The sequence below is a fragment of the Taeniopygia guttata genome, chromosome 2 (assembly GCF_048771995.1).
Source record: "Taeniopygia guttata chromosome 2, bTaeGut7.mat, whole genome shotgun sequence".
Classification (NCBI taxonomy): domain Eukaryota; kingdom Metazoa; phylum Chordata; class Aves; order Passeriformes; family Estrildidae; genus Taeniopygia; species Taeniopygia guttata.
This window is the reverse complement of record NC_133026.1, coordinates 48485941-48502685: the sequence shown is the minus strand read 5'-3', so window position 1 is coordinate 48502685 and position 16745 is coordinate 48485941. Positions and strand designations below refer to the sequence as shown.

Sequence of the window (16745 nt, the reverse complement as noted above, 5' to 3'; positions counted from 1 at the left end):
GATAAATTATGCAAACCATCTGAGGTCATACATCTAGTTTTTGACAGTCATCAAGTGAGACCTATTCTGGTCTCCGGGCTTGTAACTGGGTCACCCCTGGATTTTAAGTTTCCCTGAATAATTGCTGGTGTTTGTTTTCTAATTTTTCCACTTGATACATGAAATGGTGACTTGTCGATGTAAATAAGTTTACATACTTTTTTGTAACTATCAAAGTTTATTTTATTTTTACATGTAATTTAATGGTAAGTCCTTCTAACAAGGAAGTAGCTTCAGAACAAGTGCAAATAATGACTCATCTCTGGTTTGTTTGGTTTTATTTTAATAAATTAAACCTGCCTATGAACTCATGTAGACGTACTGCTTACTGTTTGCGGACAGAATATATTTTTCTTGGGGTCTTTCTTAAGAAGGAGGCTTGAAGCCAAATTGGAAGAGCAGCCACTGTGGCTTGCATGAGTATGCTGGTGTTCACAGACACACAGTTTATCAGAGAAATAAAAAAGACAATACGCCATAAAGCTACAGTACTTTCAGTTTTAATTAAAACTAATTTTTTGGTAAATAACATCTACAATGGATTCTTGCCAATTCCTCATTTGTCACTGAAGGTCCAGACTGCTTAGTTGTAGGACTTTACAGCTGCTTAGATGTTTGAAGCGACTCTAGTTTTAGGCTTCATGTGTTCTCATATGTTGGTTTTACCGTAGGCAAGCTGTATGATTGGGTAAATAGAATTTCCTTAGCTTTTCTTAGTTTATGAGAGCACATAAATAATCTGTATTAATGCTTAATGTGTGACATAGACAGTCCAAAGTTACGAATTGGATTGATTCCAGGGGAGGAGCACTGGAGCCCTCTGTTACCTTTTGGGAAAATACCCCAAGCAAACAATTCCATAATGTCGTGCCACTGCTGCCCTCTTCCACCTGGTAGTAATGTTGCTGGTATTTACTACTTCTTTTTCATTGTTGTAGTTTCCAGGCTTTCGGGTAATCCACTTTTTTTTGGTTCCTTGGAAAAAGTTGTTGTGGAAAAGGTCTCCTTTCATTCAAATGCACAATTTTTTAGTCACATGGTGGATCTTTAAACTCTGATCATTCTAGAGTCCTAAATAGGTAATGAGCTGTTATATGAAAATGATACTTTTTTCTTCTTTTTTTGGTCCTTTTTTTCCTGACTGTTGCACATAAATTCCCTGTTACTGAGAGAAAAAAGCAGATTAAATACAGAGAGAAGTACATAAACAAGAAGTAAACAAAATTGCTTTTTTACAGGAGTAGTTCATGATGACTGTTTACACAAACTAATTGCAGCTGTGGTAAACGTGGTCACAAAAATACTAAATAGGTTTTTTGGCTGGTGCTGAAGGAAGATGCGAAGTGCAAGAGAGCGATAATGTCATATATCATGACTAAGCTGAAATGCAGAAGGAATAGTTAGGCAGTGACAGCTGGGAATTTGAAATCTATGATTTGGGTATCCAATGACTTTAGGAAGCAGGAGGTTTAGAGTACTTTCTAGTTATTGGCAATGTATGGAGGCAGTAACCATGTAAGGCTGTTTTTAGGGCAGACGTTCACATAGCATCTGCTGAAGTATGTAAGGGGAGAAGTGCATTTTTATAAGTGAAAGAAAATTTTCACAGGGAAATTGGGACACTTGGGGATCAGGTCAGATGTCTGATCTTGATCTTTTAAGGCCAAGAATCACAGATTACAAAGAGTAATACCATGAGAAAGCAAAGTCCTATGGAAGTGTTTTTGCAATTTAATGCTTTCTGTCTATTCATAATTTAGTCTTGAACAATACTAAAATTTATTTATGAGCTGTTTATACAGCACATGTGTTAAAATTCTAGAAGCTTAGTAACAACTTCCAACTGATAAAATTGCCTTTTTCCAAAACTGGATGTCTTCAAGTCAAAGGAAAATTTAAATGTTTGGCAAGATGGTGTGACAAAAAAATAGCAATTAAGAAAAACCCCAGCAATTACTTCCCCACCCGCTCCCCCACAATTAAATGGTCTAGTTTTTGATTTCTCAAAGTTTTTGTCTTCTGTTTGCAATCTATGCTAAAACATAAAAAGGAAATATATACAAATCACCTCCTTTCAAGCTTCTGTTTACCCCAATTTTTACAGCCATGCAGCAATAATTTTTACTGGATTCATAAAATCATCAGAGCCAGTTTTATGTTCTAGGATTTGAACTCTGTCATCAAAAGCATGCCTGAACAGCTAATAATTTTGTGAGTAATGAATCCTGTCGCAATATTTGTATTTTTATTGCCTCATGGGTTGAAATCTTCCTATGCCTTCACTACAGAAAGCATTCTGTAAGTTTTCATTATTAAATATCGGTCAGACTGTGCTGCTTTTCTTCACAGGGAGTACATGCATCTTGGGTTTGGTGACCTGCAGAGCTTCTTGTGGTGTAATGCTTTTTTTTTTTTACTGTGATGAGAGTTCACAATTTGTTCCTGAAGCCAATGAAGATAAACTGCAGTGATTAGAAGCATTTTATAAATGTAATTAAATTATTATTAGCGTGAAGTGTTCACCTATATATTTGATTGAATGGGAAGTTTACTGGGGAGCATACTTCAGTGGTATTGATGCTCTTATATGAAATAGGTACAGCATGATCTTCTGAAGAATACGCCTACTCTGTGCTTTTTGGGTGTTTGTGCCATTGAACTTTATTTGAAGTGCCTGAAAGGAAATCATAAATTGCGGTGATACAAACTATACCTTGAGGTTTTTCCATTTTCAAGTGACTATTCTGTTTCCAGTTACATTGCCGTTGGCATAACATTTAGAACAGTTTAAATGAGGCTGCTTAATACATTATAAAGCATTTGTCATGGAGTCAGAAATGTTTATGGTGTCATAAAAGCTTTAAGGGAAACACATCAAATAAATTGGTCCACTCTAAAGGCTCACTACTGATTTTAATGTAAGCCCAGGAAATGTCTGATAGCTTTATAATTTGTATACTTTATAAACCATGAAATCTGAAGTGAGAAGGTCTGACTTTCATGCTTTCAGGTTTTGTTCCTTTAGGAAAAATTCAGAGCTTTCTTCTACGAAACAAAACAAAAACAAGAGGAGAATTCTGAATTCATTAGGAAAGCCTAATGAGTGACTTAGGGCATCGTAAAGTGCCATATTTCATAATGCATACTACTGTTAGCATCTGGAAATGCTAATGAAACTATGTTTGATCCAGGTATGATTTTTGGGGAAGTTTTAACTCATCAAAAAGGAGCATAAGTTGGAAAGCATAATGTATTTACTAGCTTTGTGTGTCTCAATGTGCTTTTCCACTACAGAGCAGCAGTCTGTTCTGCATATAAGCAGCAAAATGGAGTGAACTCTAGTGACAAGAGCTATGGCAAGCAGCATAAGAATCCTGTTAGATACGGAAGACAATTAATTATTACTGCCGGATAATGCAACTTTTGTTTAATCTATGTATTGTTGAAAATCACTGCATTTGAAAGAAGTCCTTGAATGACCTGCTTCTTAAAGTAGCCCTCTCAAAATTGGTGGCTGAGATAAGTGAGTCATGGGGTAAAAGCATAGTGGAGGATTAGTGCTATTAGTACTGCTTGTGATGTGAAATCAGGTTATGGTGCATCAGAAGTAGGAGGATAGCAAAGGGAAATAGAACTTTCAGGGGAGATTCCGTGAAGATAAACTAATTGGAATTTTGGATAATGCAGAGAAAATATATAAATGTGTAGCCTCTTTTCAATATAATTTTTTTTCCAATTTAAACAAAAATAAAATTCCTTATGCATGTGTTGTGATACCTATCTTTCCTCAGAGGATCAGGACAAAATGGCTACTCCTCTGCAATCACACCTAAGCTCACTAAATCTGAGGTTACAGGGGTTGACAATGATCTACATCTTCTGATTTTTGCTATTGCAGAATTGCTCCTGTCTGCCACCTATCTGGCAGGAGAGAAAGGAAGATCACAAAATTGTTGCCAAGGTCTGAGGACAGCTCCATGGCAGTGTGGGCTAAAATGGGACTTCTTAGCTTGGCTTAATGCCAATGTAAGAAACTGGTGGGTTAGTCTTGGGGAGACATGCAAGATCCTGGATTCTGTGGTATGTAGCCAGTTCTCTGAAAATAAAGTCGTTTCTATCCTTGGTACCTCTTCTCTTGACATGGCAGTACCTCTTAAGTTTGTCAGGTATTTGCTGTAATAGTATAATGTGCCCTGTAGCTACATAAATCCCCACCTTTCCATAAAGGGCTTTCTATTAATGGGGAAGGATTGGTAGGAAAGAGCAAATTGAGACAGAAATCTTGATGCAGCATTTTAGCTACCTGTGGTTCTGCTGCTGGTAACCCTGTAGGCATGTTCTGTGGTTCCACGACACCCTGTCCATTCGCTCTGTTGTCGTGATGGTTTCCGCAATGCGGGAGGAAGATGCGGCAGGCACCTACCTCTCTCAAAGCCCACGTATTTCTTTGATGTGTTTGTTATTCCTCAGGGTTTCTTTTTTTTTTTTTTTTTTTTTCAGGAAGTAGACCAGAGAACATAATTCGTACTCACACAGGCTAATTACAATTTTTCCTCTACAAATAATTTCTTGGGGAGCTGTGTGTTCAAAGAATTGCTGCAAACTATTTTCTGTGCTACAGTTATGCTCAATGTCCAGGCAGCAAGTGCCGAAATGTGGATTCCTTTGGCACCCATTCCTGTTTGTGTTTGTTTGATAACATACACTCGTGTCACGTCTTTATTAATGTTGTCAGGCACATCAAAGCCATCTGTAATAAAAGTGCTTCGGGAGAAGAGCATATCAGAAAATGTGGCAGTAAAATATCAACACTTCTTAACAAAATTTTTTATTGATTAAACAGCACCATTTCAATATGTGGAGAAATGAAATCGGTTCTGATTATTTCAGGACTTTGAGAGAAACTCCAGTGAGACGTGAGTCTTTGGCTTGCCTATAAGGTGACAGCAGACTGAGAAATTTAGTGGTATATTGTGAGAAAATTCTATGGCATGGAAATGAGTTTGCTAGGTTTGCGTTTCCTGAGATCGTAACAAAAGAGGAGCACAAGTGACCCTCGTATTTCTGGTACATAGTTGAATATTCTTCTGGAATCTGTTATTTATTACCCATACTCAGTCATTGGAATGAGGCTGGCATATGATGTAACATACCAGCGGTCCTCGGAACATCAGATACATGTACAAGCAATTTCAATGTTTATTCACTGCCAGACTGATGATTTTAATAAAAGGAATTCGGGGGCTCTGTTCCTGACCTAAGATGGTTTATTTTGGGACAGTAACTTGACACACTCTTGTATTAAAAAATCTGAAAAATGGGGATAATTTCAAGTAGCTTTGCTTCCTCAGCAGAGAAAATAAAAAATATGGAGGGTATCTAATGTTATATTATTTTGTCAAAGCTGAGTATGTGAAGTAAAGTATACTGAAATTAGGAGATTATTATGTCCTTAGGTGTAACATAAAGAAAGGATTTTCCTAAAAATCGGTTCATAGCCCTGATGTGAAGCTTGCTGGAAGTGCAGGAAGGTAAATACAGGAGGAATTCACCACAGTCCCAATATAAACTCTTTCCTTGTTCTGCTTCTTTATACATGAATTTCAAGCAGTCACTGGCATGTCTCTGCCTCTTATTGGCTGTTTTGACCACTTTCATCAGTTGTTTCTATTCTGCTCCATATACTCTCTGGCCATTCTTTATACCTTTGCTTTTTTCTAAGTTGCGCCCCTTATGCAAACTTTACATTGTTAAATTGACCCTTCTGACTTTTCTTGGATTTTCATCATTTGTTCACATTTTCCAGCTATTTTTGCTTGCCTTCTTCTATGTCAGGTACTTGCCCCTGTTTGAAAGAGTTGAGACCTTTGATTTAATAGTCATAAAGCACTGCAATTTTTAAAACAGCCTTTCTTGGTAGATTTTTGGACATTTTGTTTATAATAAACCTATTACATAAAACATACTATCATTATTCAGAATATACCAGTTCCCAAATTTCTTGGATTTTGTTCTGATATCTCTTAAGAAGAGAGTGCCATCAGGTCTGATTGCATTTGTGAAACAAAAAGTTTTATGGTGAAAGCCAGAAGAACCTGTGCTTTTGAACTTTATGTATGGAGCTCCTGTGGGTATATCTGGGTCCCTTTGGGGCCTTCATCCAAATTCAGTATTCTCCATAGAATTGTGTGAGTGTTTCATGCCCCTGGACAATGTTGCGCCCTATACTCTTATCTATTTATTTAAATTATTTTTGTTTTCTAGGATTAGCAGTATTTTCAGTACAATTTTGTCTGTTGCCTAGAAAATAAAGTGTAATGGAAATGACCCAGACTAAATACCTTTAACAGTGTTTTTGTTGTCAAAGACTTAAGTGTTGGCTCTCTGACCTTTCAGGTGGACTTCTGCCTATGTTGTGAGCAGCATAGCACCTAAAACAGTATGTTGGAGGCAGTTTACTGTGTTACTGGGTTGTACAATGAAAGAAGGGGAAAATTACTGGAGTTCTTACATATGGAGAATTATTCTATATTTCATGTCCGTATACTTGTTGAATAAGCTTGGAAACTGCACCAAAAGCTGAAGGTTATATATTGGTTTTGTGCCTCTGGTTATCATGATGTCATGGCCACAGATCCTGGTCAAAACTGGAGAAAACTGATTGATTGTAGAGATTGTTACCAACTGAGGCAACTAGCTGTCCACATTTGAGGACCTATACTAAATACATAATCCCTATATATTTTTGGGAAATCCATGTATAGTAGCTTCTTCTGAAGACAGGAGTAAAGGTTGTGTTTGAAAGAACATGGTTTGCTGCCATCATCTGAAAGCTGAAATTTATTTTCTTCAATATTTTGTTTTCTTTTTCTTGCTGCTGAGATATAGCAGGAGAAATGCCTGTATCCAGCTGCCGGTTATGGATTTAATTCAGTTATTTGTTTTTCAGTAATCTGATTGCCATTAGTGCCTAGTTCACTAATAGTTTACTGTATTCTGTCAGTTTATTATGAAAGTAACATTCTGAAATGAAACCGAATAAAGAAATGATGGCAGCAGTCTTGACAGATTATGTATAGTAGTTATGAACTGATTTTTTGTTTCTTTTAATGGGTTAATTTCCAGACTGGTGGACAGTCAATTCAGTTATCTCTCAAGTAGAATGAATTGAAGAAATCTCTTACCTTTCAAACACAAAATTCTGTTGTGTGGAGTCATTCCATTTTTTAGAGGGATGTCATGTTTATAAGCTGTTTATTCCACAAATAATGGTGCCTATGCCTTTCTCAGTGTCCTTGGTGGTAATTTAATTATTGAATTCAATTGTTTGCCAAGGAGATGATTTGTGATTCTTAAAAGAATGAGTGGAAATGTCTGTAGTACCACAGACTTAGAATGCAGTGAGAGGGACTTTTTTTTTCATATAGCCTTCTTTTTATTGACTTGATTCTCTAATCTTAATCCTTGTAAATAAATGCATGAAAATATTAGCCTATATATCACTATTGCTGCAACTCAGTCAATTATGCAGCAGGATCCTGCTTCTGTAGCAAGAAGCTGGCATGGCAGAAGATCCTTCCAAAATGTGTGTCTACGTATTTTGTGGACTCAAAAGTTCAAGATCTAGCATTTGTATTACTGGAAAAACGAAGCTGGAATTTTCCCCAAATGACTCCATTATCAATTTGCTGCTCAACTGCCTTTCCAGTGGATAGGAAACAACAGGATTGCATTTCGAAGATAGGCATAACACTTACTTTTCATCTTTCTGCTAAATTTGGCCATTGAAATGGCTGAACTCCTGATATATGGTAGGGGAAATTGCTGTAAAAGTAATGTTAATTGTGTTAAAAGTTTATCCTCTTCAGCCCAGCAGAAGGACTGTAGATTCAAAATGCAGTCTTGACCACCCCCACTCTTGTGCTCACTAGTGTCAGTGAAGCAGAACTTTATTGTTGAAATCTTATTTTTTATACTGGCATTTCTGTAAAAGCAAGAAATGGAAAAAACCAACAAGTAAAGCTTAAAATGAGGAGGATGACACTGGGCTACTGCTGATGCCTGGCTGTGTAGTGTGTGCATGTGGAAATGGTTCAGGAGTGGCCATCTGCCGCTAGAGACCTGTTCTTCTCAGCCCTGCACGGGCTGTAGGTGATGGGTGTGGTGTTCCTAAAATGCCTGTTTATTTCAAGAAGCTAAAAGAGACCCTTTTATAAACTGGCTCACTAATCTGCCAAGAGAGGATGTGTTCATTGAATTCCAAGTGGAAAACGAGGGCTCCTTCCTTTTGAAGTATTTTGTGGTAGTGTTAGTGAAATACTATGACATCTTTAGTGGGGTTTTGTTGGTTTTTATTTCAGGAAGGGACAGATTTTCAATACTTCCAAATGCCTTTCTGAGGTTATTTGGATAATTTAAGGTTTTTCTTTTTTAGTGAAGGCTTTTAATAATCTTTGTCTTTAAAGGAGGTCTTCCTGATAGTGGGAGTAGTTACAAATTAAAGTGCTACAGATAGTATAAGTTGACGAATTGTATGTCATACTAATGTCCTCACAAGAAATAGTAACTTTCCCCCAAAATACATTTTCCAATAGGAAAAGCAGGTAAACTGGGGGGGGGGGGGGGGGGGGAGTGTCATTGAGAAGCATGAAGCTTTTCTGAGGGGAGAACGGTCAGCCATGAGACAGCCATGAGAAAGATGTGAGAACAGTGAAAATTCCCATTGTTCGAGTTTTTGTTTGTTTGCTTTTTTGTTTTCTTACAAACTTAGTCCAGCAATCCAGCATTGAATTTTCCTTCTTCACATTCAGCTTTAAAAAGCATGAATGTCCCTCTGGAAGGACAATAGGCAACTGGCCATCTCTCATCACTGTGAAACTTTGTAAGAAAGATTAATTCGGGAACTGAATAGAGGAAGAAAACAATACAAAAAGAACTGCTTTTAAACAAAATACACACTTTTGTCATCGTTTGCACTGCTCAATGAAAACTAAGCTATCCAACATTTAGTTGTGGTGACCCAAAATGCATCTGTACAGTGTGCTGGCAGCTGATGTGCGGTAGGCAGTGAAGATAAAACCCATGTTGCAAATGAATAGTCCCAGCAAGGCCTTGGAAAGCACTTGGAGTGAATTCTTAGCTGGGTAAGGAAAGCAGACTTGAAGGGAAATTGAGCTGCTTGCCCTTCCTGATTGCCATGTTCAGCTTGCATTGTTGCCCCATAACTTTCCCCATTGATACCCCATAGCGCATTGGGGGTGTGGCTGAGGTCCTTGAGCCTCAAGGTACCCCAGAGAATTGCTCCTCCTTGTAAGTGAGACATGAAGAAATGGTTTCAAGAGTGTAGCCACTGCTAATCAGGCTAGTAAAAGAAGTGTGAAAAATAGCAGTCTGCTTTCAATACTGCATTTGTTGCAAATAACTAAAATGCCATCAGTTTACTATTTAGATGCTGCTGTGGTTACCTGTTTTTCCCCATCTTTATGGCTAGTTTTATGATGCAGGCTTGCATGCTGCTTATTTCTTAGTTCATTTTTCTTAAGGAGCTATTGAATCTGAGCCATTATTATAAATGGCTTGTAAGTGCTGTTTCAGTCTAGTGAGATTTATAACAAAATGGATCCTATAGACAGAGTTTTGCATAAACAAAAGCATTTGTCTTCCATCGCTCTTTCACTTTCCTACCTACTATCTTGTAGTAGTAGTTTCTGAAACAATTTCATCTAGAGGGTCAGTTAATTCTAATATGCTTCAGGAGGTCATATGAAAGAAGCATAGAAAATTTTTCTGGTTGGTATTACTCTTGTTAAAGATGCTGATGCTCAAGGTTTCTTATTATGTGCCCTGCATCTTTATGTATATAGGCAAAATAATTTTTAAAAATATCCTTCAGTTTTGTTAGTGGCTTATTTTCATGCACAAGCATTCCCTGCCTGCCACAGAAGTGTCTGTTACAAAGGGGGCACTGGAGAATGGAAGGTGCTGGTGAATGATGGCCATGTATCTGGGAAAGGGGGTGCTGGTTAGTCATCTAGCTCTTATTTTGACTAACTTCATTGCTTATTTAGCCTCTGTATTCCTCAGTGTCCTAGAAGGATATACTCAATTTTTTGACTTACTTTCCCTTGAATCTTGTTTTTTTTTCCCCATTAATTAGAGATGATGGCATTTTAGAGCCTTTTATTATAAAGAGGCACAATAGGAATATTCACTTTGCCTCTGTTGGGCATATATTGGCATGTACAATCAAGTCATGATACCTTCACAAGTTAGCTCAGTCACAATTACTTGTGTGCAGCCCTGCAATCTGCAGCAAATTTGGAGACCTTCACTTTCCTTTGGCTGCAGTTACACTCTACTGTCACTGTTGGGTATTACAGACTTTACTTATTGGCTCTTTTCCAGACAAATAATGTGATAGCATGTTTCTGTTTCAGCGGCTGATAATGTTGAAGAATTTAAACAGGTACAAATAAAGATAATTTGAAAATAAAGTCTCAACCATTTGAAAATTTAAAAGTTTTAGTACTTGTGACAGAGCTTGAAAGAATGAAGAGATTTCTTTCAGCTAATTGATTTCATATTTCAAGTCTATAAACATGCTTATATATAGCTTATATTAAGTGTTAGCTCTAGCCAGGATAGATTTAAAATAAAAAAAAAAAAGCCACAAAACCAAAAAAACAATACTCACTATTGTTTAACCTGATGATAATACAAATAATTAGAATACATCCAAACACACCAGATTTAAGTATTGCAGAGAGCTGCCACTTATGTAGGCAGCTTTTTATTTTCAGGTGAAAGTTTGATAGGCAAAACAATTTGAGGGGGAAGTTTTTGAAAAAGTTACGAAGAAGACGTGACCTGTTTTATTCTAGGTATGTGAATCCCCCTCTAGTGCCTTTATTTTGTGTAGAATGTATAAAAGGTCATCCCCTTTTAGTAAGCAGTAATAATTTATAATCCTCTATGCTAAGTCCTATTCAATCTTTAAAAACCAGTAGCTCTTTTGATACAGCTGTGAGTCAAAAATAATCAGCATTGAAATTGGAGTCTTTATTTATCTGTTTTATTTTTGGATTGCAAATATTTTTCAGAACTTTTTCAGAATATCAGGAAAATTTATATTATAATGATTGTGTAGGCACGTATAAGAATTTAATTGCTTTCTGCATCTCTGTGTGGACTCTAACTTTTATTTTTGAGACTATTTGCATTAGAAGTCATTATTTTTCACTTGACAGGATTGTTCAGGAGACTGGAATACAGAAGTGACTTAAAACCAGGTGTTGTCTGGTTTGCTGTGTATGTGAGAGGTCCTGGCTTTGGCTTTTAAGCCTTCCACTGGCTTCCACTATGGCATCACAGTTTCACTCTTGGGTGTTGCCTGGACATTACTGAAGCTTGTGCCTGAAACAACCAGTTTTTTATAAATGTAAATGTACCTTTTGATTAAATCGGTTGCTTTTAGATAGAAATTTAGTTTTGCTGTCTCCTTACTAAAGTTTTTCATATAACTGTTATAACTGTTTTTTGTATAACTGCCCCATGCTGTAAGTTTCAGGCTTTTTTACAGTCTTTCTCAGTGCTATTCTAGGTTCTTTTTGAGGAGTACCTGTACAACAGGTACCCTCCTTTGTGCCAGTTTGCATCCCATTTCCCTGCCTGTCCAAGGAGGTACCAGCCATGGATGAATGACTTCGACAATTGTGTTAATTGTTTTTCCAATGTTGTGCTCAGTGTAAAAGAAGGGGTGAATTTAAAACAGCAGTTGTCCTTTTTCTTTCCCAGTTGCCCTGGAGTATTATGCTTCTCTGATCTCCAAATTTTCTTATACTGCTGGAAACTTTACAGTTTCTTCTAGCTGCAGCTAGCTCCAGCCAGTCTTTATCTTTCTTGTTTTCAATAATGCCCTGTTTATCTTTTGAGTCCCTTTGAATTTTCTGATACTTTTGATATAATGAGATTACCCATTTCTCATACCTCTGTGAACCAAGGAACATCCCTATACCTGTTCTGTCTTCCCTGTCTGCACAAGAGCAGCTTTCTGGTTATGCAGAGTTCTTTTTCATGTCTTTAATAGTTTCTTATGTTGTCGAACATGTGTAATGCATTTTGAATTTTGAAAAAAAAAAAAGATTGACTTGGGGCATAAATTTCAAAACTAGATCTTTTAATAAAATAAGGCTAATGCAGCAGTAAACCATTAATGTATTCAACATTATTTTGCTCTTTGAGAGGGAACGATTCCTGATAAAACCTTTTACATCAGCCAGAAGAGCTGAAAGACAATTTTTTCCTACTATGGTGAAATATAGGTTGAGCTACAGACTGTTGTGTTGGATTTCTGAGTGTCTGACAAGAACATATATCCATTGTCTGAGCAACTGAAAGTAAACGTGCATTCAGTAAATTTATACATAGAGTGTGTCAGAAGCATAAACACTCTTCCATGTGTGTCACTAGCAGTCAGCACAAATGTTTCTTTGGGACTTCACACTGCAAAAAAATTTCAGTCTGATCTGTTAAAACAGCTGTGAATGTTTAAGTGTTGAATTACATGTGTTTGTCAGTGCTTAGAGGATGTCACTACCCATTTGCCCCAGTAGGATGATACTCAGCTGATTTTAGCTTCCACAAAACCATGTGAAAATAGATGCAACTGCAGTCTAAGCAAAAATAAAAGTTGTTTTACCTTGTTTTATTCATACTCAGGTTTCTTGTATAGATACGCATGTATGTTTACACAAGTAAGCTTAGCTGTACTTTCCTGCAATTAAATTTTTGCATTCTGTGTGGTCACGAGTAGTAAAATAAGTGAAGAGAGAAGGAAACCATAAAAATGATTAGGTTAAATTTAACCAAGTAAACTAATAGCATTTCTGTTTCTTAAAAAATGTGTACGCACCAGTTGCACACACATAATATTGGTGTTTACCAGAAAAAGCCAACCCCTCTACAAATGAGTGTTGAAACATCATTTTTCATTTACAAAGAAGGACCCCATCAGGTTCTTTTGTAAACATTGAGTGATTTCACAAAGTGTCTACATTTTGGGAGAGAAAGAGATCTGTAAATTTTACGGTACATCTTTGTGATCAGGCTTCCCCAAGAGACAGTGTATAGATGAAAAACTAATTAACTCCCTTCAGTTCCTATAGAATCTTCCAAAGGACCAAGAAAACAAAAATGTGGTGTGGTTGTAATTTTTTTACCCTTCCCAGTTCACATCTGGAATTTATAATCTCCATAGAGGAGCAAAACCAGAAACAATGAAAGAAACTCTGACCTGAGATACTCTCCTGGGAGATAATTTTGAGTTTGGAACATGCTCAGAGAAGTGCTTGGCAGAAGAACTAAAGACTATTGAAAGAAGTTTTATGTTGTGTCTCTTGAAACAGAAATAAATTTGATGTACTTAAATTATCCCTTCAGACCTCAAGGTCTGTATTACTATGTAATTTTTTTTTTCTCCCTGTTGTGAATTGCCAGAGATTCCAACTAACTATATTAAATTTGTTCTTGTACTGGTTCACATGCTTGGACTGATACACCTATTTACCCTATGAAGTCAAGAAACCTTTTTCATAAGGAATTATAAAAGCTAAAGAAGTAGATGTAAAGGAAAATAATGCAGACATTTTTACTTTGAGAGAATTCAAAAAGTTGTTAAAATGCTTTGTCTTATTTTGGTTAGTTTTATAAGGTCACTCATGCAAAATCTTCAAGGTTTGTATTGAGATGAGAAGAGCTTTGATTTCAGTAGAAGAAAGCAGAGCATTTTCAGAATAGAAGGAGGTAAGCTGATCTTGAGGCCTCTAAAACAACGTGTGTAATACGGGGGTGGAATTACAAGCCACAGCCACACAGCACTGTGGAGTGGGAGGGGTGCATCAGTAGCTTTGCCAATCACAGCTTCAGCTGGAATACTGCTAATTCTGCTGTGGCAAGGAGTCAGTGCAGTCTGATATTTGAATCAATTGTTATAAGATACTAAATGTTTGCACACCGAGGAAATTACTTCCACTGAAATTGAAGTAGGTTTCTCCTATTGCATTTGAACCCTTGGCAATCCCCAAAAAAGTGACTATCCAGAAGTTAAATATTTGGGATATATTTTTTACAGCTCAGAGGATAATAGTGAGACATGTTGATAATGAATGGAAGGGAAAGAATGTCCTCTAAAGGAGATTTTCTAGCAGCTTGTTTTTTACCAATGGCATGCAAGTTATTTGCAGTGCTCGATGAACAATGCTTGGACAGCCAAGTGTATTGTCATTTTCCAGGGATTAGCCTATTAGTTGTTACGATGCTATTGGTAGTACTCGCCAAAAACAGGGGAACTGACTCTCTTAATTATCCCTGCTCTTTTGACTTCATGCTTCAAAAGTTTTTTATGCTGAAAAGCCTCTTGAGGAGGAAAACAAGTGTTACAAATTGTTTTAAAATACTGATTCTGGCCTCCCTTATGAAATAGCTGTAAGAGTTATATTTTGCAGCTGTTCTTTGAGTTTACACCAAGCTCCAACTCTTCCCTTCTTAGTCCCACACACTGAAAAAAGGGTCCTTTACATTGAACAGGCATAGGTGGGAGGCAAAGGGAGAAATAGAGGCAGAGATCCACGTTCCTGCAGCCAAACAGAACATGGGAGACATGCCTTTGTATCGTCAGGGTTTTATTGTTTCAAGAAGGTAAATCACATTCTTCCCAACAGTGAGTGAGAAAGCATTCCCACATACAGTTATTATGCTATGGATACATTTGTTATGGTATTGATAAACCCAAACATAGTTCATTGATTTCAGAAAGTTACAGGATTAAGAATACCTTTCAAATGCTTGATTGACTTTGTGTTTTCTTTCCTGGTTTGTGTTTTTAATACTGCTCAGTATTCCTGCCAATACTCTTAGTTCTCCATATCATGCCATTTTAGGCAGCCATGCAAATAGCAAACTAATGTGTCCTGTTTATGTATGTTCAGTGTACTGGAATGTCAACATACTTCAATTCTTAGGCTGTCTTAAGTATGAAAATATCTATATGCCAGGGCCTTCAAAATAGTGATATTCTTGTCATGCTCTGATTTTGGCTAGAACATGAGAGATGAAAGATTTTTGTGTAGGCAAGATAGCCACGAATCAGGCCAATCCTGATAATGTAAGGAAATTTTCACTGTGACTTTCTGGTCTCGACAACTTGAAGGCATGCAGAGCAGATTTGCACACAGCAGACAGAATATTTACAAATGTTGGGCTTCTGTTTCACTGTTGGTTTTAAAGCCATTGTTGAAAAGATCCATCATTGACTATATTCTGCTACAGCTATTTTCTTTGATTTTTTACAATTGGTGACAAGCCTCTTGCAGTGAATGAAGCTTGATTCTATAAATATTTTTGGTTAGGTAGAAATATTTTGGGACATGCTGTTTTTCTCGAAGTGTAAGTTTTATTAGTCAAAGGAAATATGCTTCAGGGAGATGGTGTTTTGGTGGAGTAGGATAACTGGAGCAGGTTTCATTCAGCTGGCACTCAAAAAGTCTTGCCCTATTGTTCCATTCTGAGTTGTCAAGCCACCAGTATGGATGCTGGAGGCTGCTTGTCTATCTCAGTATTTTTTCTATTCTGTCAGTGCCTTAGTATTTTAATTTTGTGAGGTCTTAATGTTTCCCAGAACAAAGATTTCCAAGGAACAAGAAAGACCCTTTGTTGAACCTAGCAGTTGAAATTTGGGCAATTCTATCAGATAATACCATTTAGGAGGCCATTAATCTTTAAAATTCTAACCTTTTGTTGAATAAAAAAAAAAAATCAACATTAGCATAAGGTAAAATGTGAGCAATTACAGCTGGCAGCCTTTGCACCTGTCTTTGGCTACAGTCATATACAAATGTAAACAGTCTCAGATTTTTTGTTCCTCTTTATCCCATCAGACTGGAAGCAGGCTAAAATTTGTCTGACTTTAAGGTGGCACGGGTTCAGATAAGGATTGAAAAAAGCCATATTAAGGAAAAGAAAATGAAAGAACAATAAACTCCCTCTCTACTTCTTGTTCTTCCAAGTATACTTCTAAAAGAAAACCAGAGGTTTATGTATCCTCTTGTGGCTTTGAGATTTGAATTTTCAGGAGCAATAGTGTGTTTGGATACTTCTGCAGGAGAAAACGCGAAGAAAGACTTTATGCAAAGTCCAGTGGCAAGAATCTTTTGCTCTTTAATAATTGCTCTGTCTCTAAATGGGTGGGAAACTCAGGGTTGGGTGATGAAATTAAATATGTAAATACAAAGCTCTTTGAACAAGAAGTGTGTGGGCAGACCTGGGTTTGGGGGATTTGCTTGCTTTTTTAAAATGAGAATGATCTCCAAAGCTAGACGTTACAATGATTGGTATTCGGGGTTGTATTAGTATTTAAAGGGTTGGTGTAATCCTGTTGTGTAGTTTTTCAGGCTTTGTCTATATTGAGAAGATGAAATGGGAATGGGAAAGTAATAAACATGCAAACTGAAAAAATAACACACAGCAGCAAATGTAAGAATTACAAAATAATGTGGTTTGGTATGTCTTAGGAAGGTTCTCTCTCTCCTGGGGATAAGGAACAATGGCTTCCCTTTGTATTGAATTTCACAGAATCACAGAATAAGCTGAGTTAGAAGGGACCCACAAGGATCATTGAGCCCAACTCCTGGTTGTGCACAGGACTTGTCCAT

The 16745-nt window shown here is 37.0% G+C and overlaps 1 protein-coding gene across 34 annotated transcripts in view; it reads left to right on the top strand.

The window, feature by feature from the left end:
- The window catches only part of ARPP21 (cAMP regulated phosphoprotein 21), a 372912-nt gene that overhangs the window by 238148 nt on the left and 118019 nt on the right, over nt 1–16745 (top strand). The window lies entirely within an intron of this gene.